This window comes from Amblyomma maculatum, chromosome 3 (genome assembly GCF_055883805.1).
Source record: "Amblyomma maculatum isolate TAMU_Amacu chromosome 3, ASM5588380v1, whole genome shotgun sequence".
NCBI lineage: Eukaryota > Metazoa > Arthropoda > Arachnida > Ixodida > Ixodidae > Amblyomma > Amblyomma maculatum.
The window spans coordinates 168,912,892-168,928,366 of NC_139346.1; the positions used below are offsets into that span (position 1 = coordinate 168,912,892).

Consider the following 15,475-nt stretch of genomic DNA (forward strand, 5'->3'; position numbering starts at 1 on the left):
CATCAGATATCTAGTGTTGCTTTGCTTATTCCTATGGATGCGTTCAATTTGCTCCCGTTGAGCCTAAAACCAATACCTCCCATGGGATACACAGATACTATCTCGTGTTTACTTCTTTATTGCCTCCTCCTAAAGCGGTCTGACCTGGCCTCACAAAGGATGGCGCTCGGCTGACCTATCACACTTTTCCTTCCCGACTTTGCTCCTCGCGACTCTCCAAGAAGCATACTGTGCCGCCACCTGTCGCATGCGCATGGAAGTAGGAGGTGACCGGGAGGTCAGTGTCCAAATCTGATCAGCACAGATACGCATTCGTTGTTTACCTCGAGGCGTGCGCACGGCGCAAAAGCACTATCGATGATAATTGCGCGAAAACAAAACAGCGTGATTATATCAAAACTGTGAAGGTTTTATCAGGCGAACGGCGCCGTTTCCTCAGCTGCGAGCAATGCTATGGTTCCACCATAGCAGTGCTGTTTGTCTACGTAGCTAGCAGTGTCTGACTTTGTTTCCTTCGCAGCTGCGCTGGTGTCTTGCGACTGTGTTTGCGACTCTACCGCTCACTATTTTTTTATCGGCTCCAATATATCTTTCGGGCGCATGTAGCGGCTCTTGCAACCTTAAGGCTTTTAGGACAGTATATTTCTTTATTTTAGAGATTAAAGGTAAAGGGAGCACTTTACTCAAATCATGCACTCAACAAACGTACTGTAAGTTGGATATGTATGCACATTTTTTTTTTTTTCAATTCCTTGTTTACAATTTATTTGAAGTGCAATTCGTTCAAACTCGATAGAGGAGTTAAAAAACCAACTTTGCCCTTGAGAGGGGATCAAGTTTGAATATATACATTGCTTGTATACATGTTGGACCGACTGAACGCTCTGCAGAATTAAACACTGCTCGGTACCCCATATTTTTGTGTGCACTGTCTGAATTGAATAGACAAAGATCAACAAAAGAGATATGTTCCCTTTTTTTATTGCTCGCACCTGTAAATCAAACGCTTTTGATTGGTCTTGAATTCGCCCTTGAATGCCCTCACATCACGGTTCAGAGTCAACAAGTGCAATTTATTCCGATTATTTTGTCAGGCTTGAATAATTTCAGTCGACCTTTTCTCCGCTTTATAATGATTAAAGATTGTCCTTCAGCGCGCAACTTGTGGGCACAGCATTTTACATATGCTCGTCGAAATAGGCTCTGCGAAGCGCTATCATCTTCCTATCATTCGCATTCGACAGCGCTTGCCTTATTAGCATCGTGTTTTCCGCACCGACTTACGGCTGCCGGATAAAATATGGAAAATGAAGAAACGAGAACCTTAATTAAATAAATTGGCGTTGCGTAAGAACGTGTAAGACAGGTATCGTACGCGCTGACATAAGTGTCGCGCAGTAAGTTTCATCGAACGCACAAAGAGCGACCGTAGTGCATTTTATTGCCTCTAAAATCTAAATATGAATACCGTACGACTGCACGATCCTTCGAACAGCGGGCGCTTTTTGTTTCTCACAAGCGAACTTGAGGCGTGCTAAACTTTTTTGGGCATGTAGCCATAGAGAAACATAAGCCTTTAAACATTCCAGAACACTGGATGCTTTTCGTCTTGTTCCTTTAAGCCTCACTATTATATTTACACTAATTATATAGGGCAATATGCATCCGGCTTTGGTTTGGTTTGTGGGGTCTAACGTCCCAAAGCGACTCAGGCTATGAGAGACGCCGTAGTGGAGGACTCCGGAAATTTCGACCACCTGCGGTTTTTTAACGCGCACTGAAATTGCTTTCCTTGATAAATTTGTTTGCTCGTGAAGTCGTGGCAGCATGACACCACGAAAGCAACACGCACCACGGGCGGAAATCGCGCGACTGCTCAACTTTAGATCGTAAATCAAGTGCACAGGCGGTAGTATCCATGATATCTGACATATTCTGACAGATCTGAAATGTTCCAAAATGCATTTATATTTACGGCGGCGCAGTGTTGTCTGCTGCGCATTCCAGGGAGACGGGCAGGTTCGTTCGCTATCATACTTGGCCACACCGAGAGCGAAATGGTGACGTCACGGTGAAGGTGGATCACAGCGCACTCTCCGCTTTTATGAATGCACCTATGAGGTACTCAGACCGCTATGGTCATACCATTCGAAAAACTCCTAACTTCACTCAATTTAATCGAAAACTGGGGCTCTAATCGGGCATGACTCGAAGGTTCGCCGATTGTCGCGCCACCTTCTTTATCCAGGGCAAGCGGTCAGCGCTGATCCAAACACGAATATAGTGAATATCGATCTGCAACATCAGACGAAGAAAAGAGCTAGGTAAGCTCGCGCCACGCGTTCTTCGACTGGAGGAGAGAAGTGGAAACAATGCACGAGCAGGAAAATAGAGCTGAGCGACTTTCTCTTGAGAGCCCTCGCTCAAGGTCGGGTGCGGAGCACTTGACCTCGCATATGCGATCGGATCAATAACCGCGCGTTCACTGCGCTCCAATGCCGTCAGCTCGAGGGGAATGGTTGGTGGTTGATCGGGGCTGGGAATGGTAGGTCACTGCCGTTTGCGGCGGGGGCTAGCCAGCCACCGAATTTTATCTGTAGGCCGTCATTGCACCCGCCACTGCTTCGGTGGTGGACGACGGCTGTTGTTGCAGTGCGCGTCTTTCTCTCCGTCTTCTTTTTCCTTTCTTCTCTATTTTCTCTTTTGTCCGCACGAGACAGCGGAGGTGGCTCAGCTACAGAGCCAGTAGCAGGCCCGTGCATTTTCGTTTCCTTCTTCCTACAGCCACAACAACAACGCGCACCAACCCTATGGCCCACCTCAAGCAAGTTGCTGCCCTTTTATGTCTTCAGACATGCCACCAATGCAACGGTGAGGAAAGTAAAAGGTCGGTCGGCTGAATGTCTGACTGGTCGATCAGTCGAACAATTGTCTTCACATTCTACAACTGTACTGTGAGCTGTGTTATCTCTATGTTTTTTTACCTCCATCGTACAATAGCGTTTACAGTGGAGGATACAGATGTCAAATGCTGAATGAACAAATTGATTCGAATCATGCCTAGGAGGCTTCGGATTAATTTCTTCCGCCTGGGGTCATTTAGGCCGCATTGAAGCCTATGCACATGATCCATATAGCATTGCGTCCCTGATGAATTCCACTAGCCGCGGCCAAGAAACCAAATCGCAGAGAAAACAATTTCTCTGTGAACAGACTGTCTGTCGTCTTTCATCAGCGGTAACAAGGTTTAGAATGAACTGGGCATCATGATAGTATGAGTTAGCGAGAAAGATATGGACAAAAAGAAAGCGAGTGTTATAGACATGTGCCTGTATGCGCAGCGACGAATGTTGCCTTTGTGATCATCTGGAGTGTGCATACCCTTCCTTTATCGCTGGTTATTTTTTTATTGTTTTACTTTCGGACTCGTTCGCTTACTGTGAACCTGTTAGTGCTCAGCAGGCGTAAGAGTAAAAGGCACTTCTAAACTCATCTTCGACGGAAAGTTAGGTTCTCATTTCTTGATCTTTTTATAATTGACAGCTATAAGAAAGGCTCCTTTTCATGAAAGTTTTTAAGCAGGCAATTACCGGCGCCCCGCAGGTGTTTTGTTCAAGCCACAAGCACTCGTATGCAATTCGGTTCATTCAAGAAGGCTGATGAATACGGTGATGACTTCAAGCAAATGGAAATATTTTAAGCAATTGCGACTGATGCAACGATCAAACAAACAAGTAAACATGCAGCCGAATAGGCGAAAACATGAATATATTTTTCGAAGTGATTAATTATGTCGTCCGCGCATAGCATGTGCAGCATTAGTGGGTGAGCTGCAATGATACGTTTAATACGGACGCGAGCCTGAGGACAGAATGAAAGCGCAAGAGAGATTGCGAAACCGCGATATACTATTCATTCAGTGCGAAGAAACGATAGTGGCATCAATTGCAGACTGACAGACTTGACAGAAAATGCAGCGAAATTGTGCCGAGAATGATTTTCCTTACAGAACGGGTTAATTAGCTCGTTTCTTTCAAGAACACGAGGTTCAACTAGATAGCCAACAATATTTGTAAGCCTAAAAGTGCTCCGGGAAAGTTGTGACAGCCTGATTCGCCCTTTGGGGAAATAAAGAAACAAGGTCTAGCTGGTCTCTTTTCATATGAAATATTGGCATTTCCTGTGCCGCTCGATCGTGACGTCAGCATCAGGACTGCGTGTCCAAATCTGACTAAAAACAACAATTACGTGGAGTTATCTCCAGAGTCCCTGTAATCGTTGAGCTCGGTCTTTCCTGTCTTCCCTAGCAACACCAAGCCGCAGCTGTGCTGTGGAAAAGCCTCAGGCGACACCGTGACGCATATGCACTGCTGTCCTGTAGCTGCTCATTGAGCACGTAACCCGCTGGTGACGCACTCTGCAACTAAATTCCTTACTGAGCGTGAAGGCTTACAGCAGTCAGCTGTAGAAAGGAAGCGGGCAGCTGTGCACAAGCGGAGTGGCTGAGGAATTAAGTAGAACAAAATGAAGAAACAAATTAGTGGAATATATTTACGACGTTTGTCCTTGGAGGTCCCGTTGGCTGTGAATTTCATCCGCATGGAACAAAAAAAAAAAAATAAATAGACAGTTTATTTTGCTCGTTAAGATCGTGCGTGCGAAGATCGCTTTAGTTTTTGCTAGTGAAATGTTTATGAACAGATAAATGAAAAAAAAAAACTGATATATTCTGTATCTGCCAGTATTATATCTAATCGCGTTAACGGACCACCATGAGCTGACCGCCACCATCGCGTCTGTTACTGTTACTAATGGAGAAGTATAAGCATTTCAGATTACAAATTCACCTCAATCCGTACCTTCTCGTTTCCCCCTTCCCTATTGTAGCTGGTCATGGGCAACTTCCGCCTGACTACTCCACCTTTACTTAAATAAAAAAATAAATAAAAAAATTCTGTCTTCTCCAAAGGCGTAATTTCTGCCTTTAGCCAAATCGTACCAGGGGGTTCAGAAGGGAAGCAGCGAGATCCTGAGGGCTCTTTATTAGGAGCAGCCCGAGCAAGCAATTGTTACGGATTATTAGTGCATATGTGCTGCCCGATAAAGCCTGGATTAGTATTTTCAGTATTTTTCGGGAAGAATTCAGCAGCACTAATAGGTGTCTTCTTCTGGTCCCCTGCTCTGCCTTTCTTAATTGGCGCACCGGAGTCACTATGCATTATTACGAGCCTGCTGAGTGTCTTTTACATGGTAGAAGCTTCTCTGTTTTCTCTTCTTTTTTGCCCTTCTTTCAATCATGCAGAGAAGCTCTCCCTGGAAGAGCATAGACAAGAAGTACATTTTTTCTTCACGTGGCACAAGGCAGTGTTAAAAACACAACTTCTCTGTTCTCGCTCTCCACTCAAAACTAGTGTTATGAACATGGCCTCTGCTTAAGCCAAACGTATTCATGTCAATTTGCACCTAATCCATATATGGATTGCGTTAAATATATTAGTGCATTTTCAATAGTAACCTGTCTTGGTATTATCACTTCTCTATATTTGATCAAAACTGAGGTCATTGGCCTGGTTGTTGTTGAATATCAAGACTTTTGTGCCCCTGTCAGTGGACAAAATGATTGTGCATGAATTTGGCTATAATACACTGAGGTTCAGCATCATTCCGTTTATATTCAGATCGTTGGAGATGCAGGGTTAAGATCCCCCCCCCCCCCCCCCCCCATTATATAAATATTCTAAAAAATGTCGTCTCCACTACACCAATAGAAACCTCTGCAAGTATTTTCCTCGAACTGTGTTTATAGAATTTTCATTCCTTCTAATCGAAATTGCTGTTGTCGAACATTTCTGGAATTTGGCATTCGAACATAAAAAGTACCTTCACAAGACAGGCTAGAAAACACTGTCGTTATGTGGCACCTCAATAACCCACAAAGTTTGGTGCCGTCAGCCGCTGTTCATATGTGCTGGATATTTTTAACAAGTTATCGGATCAGATATTTAACTCGACTTCTAAAAACACTTTGAAATAATTATTGAAAGAACTTCGATGAAACTAACCCCTAAAGCACTGTAGTAAATCTCATTCAGTGCTGCAACCTCTCTTTTTTTTTTTTTTTTTTTTAGCAGAATAACTCAAAGTTATCGTGTTCTCCTTAGTCATTCCTGTTCGTTGTTTTATTTTTATTGTCTCTTTGCTCGACTTTATATTTCACTTTTCGTTTCATGTTCGTAGTGACGTTCACACAAGACAACTCGGGCTTACACCCGCCTGTTAGTGTTCCCACTATAGCGCCCGATTCAGTCATAATAAACATTCTCGACCGTCCGTCGTCCCAGTAAAACTTGCTCTCTTCAGTGGGTGCAGTGTGCAGTGGTATGTCGGTAGATTATAATAACTGTTTCGAGCGTATTCCCTACACTCGCCTTCAGTGCGACCAGGCACACTTTTCTTCTTTTCCTCGTTCTCTAATTTCTGTCTTAAAGTTAAAAAGATATTATGCGCAAGTATTTACTAGATTCCATTGCGTGACAAGCCTTCATGTTCTCCTTGAGAACGGTAGTATACCGCCCGTGCAAAGTGACGCTAATTCAGCTATTGTCTCCAGTGAAGCTGACAAAATCTACAAAAAATTACTAGTACCCTCAAACTAGTACTTCAAGTGTAGAGAGAAAAAGAAAAGAAAGAATACCTCAAAACATGCATGCGACTTCCTACCAATGGTGTTATATCGCGCTGCGCACCACCTTAGTCGTTCTTTTGAGTCAGAACGAAAACTGTAAAGGTGGAAAAACATGAAGCCAGTGCCAACATACATTTTATGTAAAGAAAGAATTAGCTGCTCCTGTGTCTTTCACAAATACAAACCTTTAAAAAATTTTGTTTGTCTTCATTTGAGGACAGTAGTGTTGAAAGAACTGAAAGAGCAAGATCACAAAATATTTGCTTGTGTTTTTCTTGTTTTGAGACGGTGCGTTATCCGCAGTGCGAATGGATCACAGTGTGTGCAATCCGGGCCATCTAAATAAAGATAACTCAATCTTTCATGCTGCTTCAATTCTGGTTTCAGCAGCCGAACGGCGGCTATGTCGTCAGAGATGAGTTAAGACAAAGTAGAGGTCACTTAAGGAAAAAAAAAAAACTGCAATATAATCATGCTCCGATCACCCTTTTGCTTGCACTGACGCCAGCATCTCGCAAGAGCCAAGGTAAAAACAGCGTGAGCAGAGTGCTATTTCGTTGCTATTCCTGTATGCCTCTAGTGATGTGAGCCTTATTTTGGTATATTGGTGACGTCATAGCTAGAGCACGGCTCCAGAAAACACGTAAAAGAACGTCAAAAAAGAAACGGAATTATGAATGATTTACCATACACAAGAAATGCATGCGGCGATCCATGTTTACAGTGACTTGCATAGCGCTAAAGAGAAAGAACGCACATTCGATATTTGATGTCCCTATTCCAAACAGGTTCGCAAGTTTGCTACGATGTCAGACATATGATGAGAACATATTGTCTGCGAAGCGCTTATTTATTTACTTGTACGCACGCGCGCGCGCGCGGGTGTGTGTGTGTGTGTGTGTGTGTGTGTGTGTGTGTGTGTGTGTGTGTGTGTGTGTGTGTGTGTGTGTGTGTGTGTGTGTGTGTGTGTGTGTGTGTGTGTGTGTGTGTGTGTGTGTGTGTGTGTGTGTGTGTGTGTGTGTGTGTGTGTGTGTGTGTGTGTGTGTGTGTGTGTGTGTGTGTGTGAGAGAGAGAGAGAGAGAGAGAGGGAGAGATAATTTTTTTCTTCGTTCCGTTCCTTTGTTTGTTACAGACATGGACATCTCAAAATGAGCCGCTGGAGCGCAGAAATAGCATGTTATCCATTCATTGCAATCATGGCTTTTATTTCCTGCAGCGGTGACGAACCGCGGCAGCTGAGCAGTCATCTCATTCAACTGTCGAGCACCATTTTTGGCGTGTTCGATACCGACCTCATAGGCTGCCTGTGTCCATGAAAGAGTTCTAGGTGGACTAAATAATTCCAGACTCTCACGTTAAGTTGTGCTTCACATCAAAACACTGCTGTGCAGTTATGCGAAAAATCCATTAACCTAGTTCCAATTGTATGAGCCAACGAAGGTCGCCACCACTGATAGTGGATGACAGATAAGGAAAGCGTGAGGACTGCCGCCTCGTCCACGAAAGAGTGTAGTCGACGGCATTATGAAGCCGTGAAAATAGCTGCGAAACGTTGCGCCGCCAGTACACCATTCTAACACTGAGTGATAGAATTGACAACAGGCTTCTCCTGGCAGCTTCCGTAGCAGAAGAAATTAGAATTTGAGCCCCGATACCTGGTTTTGCGCGAGAAAACTTACGGAGGGTGCTTAAAACTATTTACTTGTCATGACGGTGAAAGCAGTGACAATTTTTAATCCACTGCAGTCCCCTCTAATTCATTAATAAAGCTTAATCCACTTTTAATCACCACCGTCCACCACAATCCGCCTTAATCAACAGCAATCCACTCTAAGTCAAATTATTTCAATGCAATCCAATATAGAATCCACCTTGAGTTCATGGCAATCCCTCGTAACTAAACATAATCCACCATATGGTAACTGAATCTAGAGTGATCACTTTTAATTCCCCCATATCCACGAGAATCCAGTTTTAATTTACGACAATCCACCCTAATTCAGCTTTACCCTGCTTAATAAAACCGAGGTCCATCATAATCCACCCTAATCGAACGGAATACGTCGTTAATATAAGACGTCTTTTCGAACTTGGTGCCGGTTGCTGGTTACTCTCGTTGGTGACGACGTCGCCATCCTGCTTGACCAGTCAGGGGTATATGGTACCATCCACTGGACTGAACGTCGTGTTACGTTGCTTATGAGCCATATAAGACCTTCGCATTAAAGAATGCAAGTTTGTAACGCACGCTCCGGCTTTTGCAGTAGAAAAAGAAATTACGTTTCCTAGGAACATTACAGAGCATAAGAGAAAGGGAGCTATGCAAAATTCCTACTTTTGATCCCGACAAGATGAGATACTTACTTGATCTCAACCAAGCAAGAAATCGAAAACTAAATTAACACAAATGCATTTTCTTTAGCCCTTTTTCAGATCCTAAATGCACAAATTAAAAGATAAAGATTTAGCTGAACAAAGTGACAGTTTTCTTTCCGGTGAAAAATAGCGATGCGGGAAAGACATATAATATGCAAGAATGATAACTTACAAAGTAATACCTTAACAAAGTATTTCGACAATTTTTTTCAAGGATTCTATCTGAGTCGATGCCATCTGCAGAAAGGCATCATAAGCCGCTGCCGAAGGGGTAAGAAATACGGCATTGCTGGTGAAATTAACGACACTCCTCGCTAATGAGACCGCAATATAGGTAGCCCGAGCTACAGTCACTGCAGTGAAAGCGGCACCATCTCTTTTCAATCCCTTAAGAGGCCTGGAGAGCGACGTTGGCACAGAAATTACACCCTACTGAGGCTTTCTTGATGAGAATTAGTGCACTTCGCTTTGGCACATCTGTTCCGGCGTACTCAGCTGAATCATAGGCTCATAAATGTAGTCACTTGCAAGCGATAGCGAGCGGTACGACACTGGCAGCAGTATTTTCTTCTCTGTGCACCAACAACGCTTGATTTACTTCAACCTTGACGATTCGCCTGAAAATGTTTGCGTTGCCTGAAACCGTTCACTGGAGTGACAGTCATAACTGAAGGCGGTCGAAGTGCGATTTTGCAAAGAACATCATATAGCCTCCGTTTAAGAAACTTCCTGAAAATTTCTCAGATAATTAACCGCGTAATTAGGGGCGGCTTGAATCCTATCACCTATACTACTGACGCTACTCCACCATCATAGTGAGGCGTGCGTACAAAACCGAAGGCACGAAAATGAAACGATGGGTGGATGGAATGGATGGAATATAGGAGCGTCCCCTTTGAAACGGGGTGGTAGCAGTTGCTATCATGCTCATTTTTCTCCCTATATCTTAATTATTGGTTTAAAATGGTTAACTAAACCACCATTCTATTTATTAAATTTTGTTCCTACGAGAAACTATACAGCGAGACAGCGCCCGCTGGCGGTGCTCTGAGCCGGCTGACTCCGGTCATCCTTTTCTGAACTTCCCGGTTTTTCTAAACCAACATGGAATAATGGGTTCTTCTAAAAGAATAAAACTGTGCTAGCTGGAGCAAGGGCATTTGTTGTATTAAGAGTACACGACCTGAATTTAAAACCACTCTGCGTACGCCCAGAGTATAGATCCCCAGATGATGCTTCATCAAGGCTGTAAGCAGAATTCATATCATCAGTGATTGTGTTTCTTGCATTTTACCTAGAAGGGTTCACTCAGTTTCGGTTCCACAATTTTTTATACAGTAGCGGTTCAGCGGTGAAGATAATCTGTTGCGGAGTAGGCCATCGTACATCGTTATTTAGCAGATACACCTACAATGCTGTGAATTCGTTTTCAAGGCACTTTTTTTTTTCCTTCTTTTGATCGCACTTCCTTGTGCACGTGACTTGGAACCTCGCGTCCTGCACAGTGCAGAACACGCGTAAAGTCTCGTATTGTGAGTAACGCCGGTTTTCACGACTGAGAACAACTTGTAAACACACCTACACTGTAAAACATTTGTGTGAAATTACAGGTAAATTTAAAGAAAATTCATGTACAAGTATAGAGAAAATCTGTTTTACTGTATTGACCGAAATACGTTCACGAAATAGAGAGTAATTTTCTGTTTTCCAGCCGAAACCTTGAATCGAAGGGAAACAATTCGATTTATTTTTGCCGTCTGCTGTATTTTCAACTGATATTTACTTGAATAGTAGGTAAATTCTGAATAGAAAACGAAATGGTATGACAACACCGAAGACGCTGTCCGATGATCGGCTGCGTAACAATTTCGATTCGAAAGAAGATAACTAGTGGCGCCACATTGATGTCTGTTGTTGGTTGGCTCCCTGCTACAGTGGTATCTGTTACGCATTTTTCCACTTGCCTCTTTTCGGTTGCTAGACAACGGCTGTTGCGAGGCCAGCCTTATGGGTGCCATCGAGTATTGCCAGAGCCGAGAGATATTCGTGAAATGTAGTTGGCCAGGTGTTCGCCTTAAAATAGTGTTCATTGAAGAAATTGGCGCTTAACGCAATTTTATTGCTGTTACAGTCACAAAACGTGAAATGAAAGACGAGTAAAAGAAAGATATATTTCCATTATTATTTTTACTGCCACAGAAAGAAAGAACAGAAATAAAAAACAAAAACACCGTACAACAGAAAATGTTTGTCAATTTACAAAACTTTCTTATCGGTTATTGTAAACAGAAAAAACTGTAAAATCACAGAAAAATAAAAAAGCTGAAAACATAGCAGAACAGAAAATTTCTGGCCGGACAGCTGCCAGAAAATTTCTATACTTTTCAACAAAATGTTTTTACAGTGTAGGTCTAGCGCCAGAGAGAAACTCTACCATTTCGCATTGTATTTTCAAGACAGAGAACATCCTTCCAGAGGTGACTTTCGTAAACGAGTTCACAGCTGCGAAAGTCGGCAAATGCTCTGTTTACACATAATCGCTGCTTGTACACAGATCTGCCGCCGTCCGATAATAGAGAAAACAAGTTCGTAGAAGTAACGGGTAAAACAAACGGTAGGAGCCAACCAAGAAAAAACAGGAAGAAGCTTTACCTTTACCTTAAGAACAGACGCGCGATAGCACTTGTAATGTAACACCGCCTTTCCTGCTGCGAATTCTTAAATGTTGCTTGTGTAAATTATTTAAACTTTAATTAGCTTAACATTCATATTGATCATTCAAAACAGACGCTAGCAAACAATATTCACCACAACACTTTCACTAGGAACGCCTCTAACGTGCTTACTACAAACGAGCCTTCGTGGCCTGCGTGCCCGCCGGGCGCGCACAGGACCTGGGTTCGAACCCCCATTGGCAACAAATTTATGTAAATTATTCCATTTTCTTAGGTACCCCAATAGAGGAAACACCTTACCGATTGAGGCTTCATTTGAACCCTTCCCCAATTCTTTAGCTTAATTTGAATGCGGTGCATTCGAAATTCCCGCGCGAAGTATTGTGACCGTGACGCCGTGACCCTATCGACTAATCAGAATATTTTCCGATCGGTTTCTACGACAAAGCCAGCGACTTTTCGATGGAACGAGCTGTATAAGCGTTACATCCCGTGACAATTTCTAAGGCATCACGTTGCCTGTAGTACCTGACAAAGAAGCGCATCCCGTTTTTAGCCACTTGCACGTGGTAACAAAATTCTGAAGGAAGGCTGACTCAAAGGTGAAATATACGCGGTATTTTAAACAGAATTCTCCGAGAATACACTAATGATTAGGATAATATGGGACGAAAACATTACTCACAGACTCAGCCTATCATTCAACCTAACAAACCATAAAGAACTCACATGAAAAGCTGGCGCCTTTAGAATTGCCGAGAGGGTTTTCGGCAATTCAGTATGTGCGATAATATTAGGTCAGGCTTGGTTCTTTCCTCGAGTGCTTAAGTATGGCATACCTTGGAAAGGCTCCAGTGCTCCGATTCAGGCGTGCCGCAGAGGTGCGTCAGTGCAAGGCAATTCTGAAAAAACGACAAAATATCGCAATGTGTATTGAATCGCAGCAATCTGCACTGGAATTCTCAAGAAGCTTAATTATTTGCACTTTGACGAGCAAGACTACGATGTGAAGACACCTCACATCTTGTGTCGTCCACACCTCTCATTTCAAAACGAAGACAGCGGACACCGTGATTAACAGAACTGATTTGCTGTCATCGTGCAACAAGGCGCAAATTATATGCGGGCACGTCTATTGATATTTTTAGGGATTAAGGGATCCTGTTAAAGTGAATAGCGACACACACGCACGCACGCACGCACGCACGCACGCACGCACGCACACACACACACACACACACACACACACACACACACACACACACACACACACACACACACACACACACACACACACACACACACACACACACACACACACACACACACACACACACACACACACACACACACACACACACACACACACACACACACACACACACACACACACACACACACACACACACACACACATATATATATATATATATATATATATATATATATATATATATATATATATATATATATATATATATATATGCGTACGATAAAGCACGTAGTCATAAGCGCATACAAAAGCCTCCCCCCCCCCCCCCCCCTTCCTTAAACTGACACAGACATGCGTACCTAATAATGACTGTTCTCAGGTAGTATACGATTGAGTTCTACATTGCTCAAAAGTCTTTTAAAAAATGTCTTTCGGTGGATGCAACAACATGGCGGAGGTTTGCTGAAGGTGCGGGTACAGAATTTGGCTGTATTATAATTTTTGCGCCACACTAAGCCAATGTTCAATGATTAAGTATGCTGCGTGGCAGGAAAAGGATGAAATATTTACATTGTGCAAATTCATGTCCCAGATTTTCATGTGGCGCGGCAAACAGTATGCGCTGGCGAAGAGTAACTGTAGCCTATCCTAGGACTCGGCAGTGTCCGATTGCTGCGGTGTTCAGACATGTTAGATGAGAAAAGAATATCCGATACCTATTGAGCGACATTTACTGGATTCCGCTAGAGGTTGGGTAACAATGCTCCAGGCTCGATTACCTGGTGGTCGTAATTACAGACGACGTCTCAACGACCAGATTTCGCCCATCAGTACACACGTGCTGCGAACCAAAATATATTTTATTTTCCTGCTACCATTAGGACCCCATATTCGCAGCATATTTGCAACAGCGACTACCACAAGTAACTGTAAATCATCGGTCAAATCACGAGGCGTAAACAAACATCGAGCGCAGCAGTTGCCACATGCGACTTGGGAGCACAGTGTTGCGCATAACTGTCTTTGCTGTCGTCAGTGAAGGTCCCAATTGCATCCGCATTGATTGCAAATGATAGAGAAAGCAAAAAAACACAAAGAAGCTGTTAAAAACACTGAACGCTCCGTGAAGCTAGGTGCTTACAGAAGCGACGTGAAAGCTATGCCACGTCGAATGTTGCTCGGCAAAAGCCGCAAGGAATGCGATAAAAAGAAAGGAAGAAGAAGAAACGAAGAAACACCTTCAAAGACTGCAGCAAATGCAGGGATCGAAGGAAGAAAAAAGAGAGAGAGAGAGAGAGAAACGAAATTTCAGAGCGATTTAGATTCTTACTGCGTCAACCGAAGTGGATTGCGAAAAACAGGGCGCTGAGGACGAAGGTGCTATTCATCACAGACGCTCGCAGTCACTGTCTGTTATCACGACGTGGCATTTTCGCGTCTAATGCTTTCGCGCCTTCCTTTGTGACCCAAAGCAATCGCTTGTGACCTTTGAAGACAAAGAAGGCATCCATTACGCCCTCGCGAAGACGCGATATCCAGAAACGAAATTGGAAAAAAGTACTTGTTACGGTTAACGATCGGTCAAGGTGACCTTGTGATATGAACGACCGTGATTCTGTGAAGTGCACTCTTTCGTTGCATATAATTTTCTTTATTTGTGCTGCACTCGGATGGAGCTGTTTTGAGGCCGATTGTGACACCTACAAATCGATGTAATCGCGCTTAATACGTTATATATATATATATATATATATATATATATATATATATATATATATATATATATATATATATATATATATATATATATATATATATATATATAATAGGCGTATTGTTGGCAAACACGAGCTTCGGGCAATTCCTTCTAATACGTTCACCTCCGTTTGGTAGACGGTATGGCAACATACCCGAAATAACACGATTTATTCTGCGGCGCTGCCTTCTCATTACTTGTGTTTCGCAGTTGACAGAGTTACGGTGCTCTCTTATTACCACTTTTGCTGCGTAATGAAACATAAATATTGTTAATTGTTCGGAACTGTGTTCTTTTTTTTCCCCCTATTTTCTGTCGGTACCTGTTCTGATGATGTGCATTATGTTGTCAAGCTGTCTGCCGATTTGTTAACCTGTGCAAAAGCCAGTTGTCAGTGCCGCTGTAAGGCGGTAAGGTCTCTTTTTATGCTTATGTGAATATACTCAAAATTTATTCGGTGAAAATTTCACACGAGCAGCGACTGCCATTTCTAAATTTATTCCGTGACGTTTATTAGCAACTCCAGCCCTCTACCTTTTCTGCGCTTTTATCCGACTTACATTATTTTGAGTTCTCAAACGTGCTTTAAAGCATTCATCTCAGCAGCTAAAGCTTTAGGCACTAGAAAAAAAAAATTCCGTTAATATATTGACCTTCACCCGGATGCCTAAGGACGAAATGACTTTCAAAGGTTTTGACGCGAACGTATCCATAAAAGCGCCGAAAGACCACTGTCCTGGTGGCATTCGCGTGATTTCGATATTTGCTAA

The 15,475-nt window shown here is 43.0% G+C and overlaps 1 protein-coding gene across 3 annotated transcripts in view; it reads right to left on the bottom strand.

The window, feature by feature from the left end:
- Positions 1-15,475, bottom strand: part of LOC146196828 (uncharacterized) — a 303,939-nt gene that overhangs the window by 164,960 nt on the left and 123,504 nt on the right. For 2 of the 3 annotated variants that reach the window (XM_084598554.1, XM_084598552.1), the window contains exon 3: positions 12,576-12,638. The gene's annotated coding sequence lies outside the window, so the exon portion shown is untranslated. Of the gene's footprint in view, positions 1-12,575; positions 12,639-14,279; positions 14,352-15,475 lie in introns of those variants that run through there. The other variant, XM_084598553.1, reaches the window with a different exon arrangement.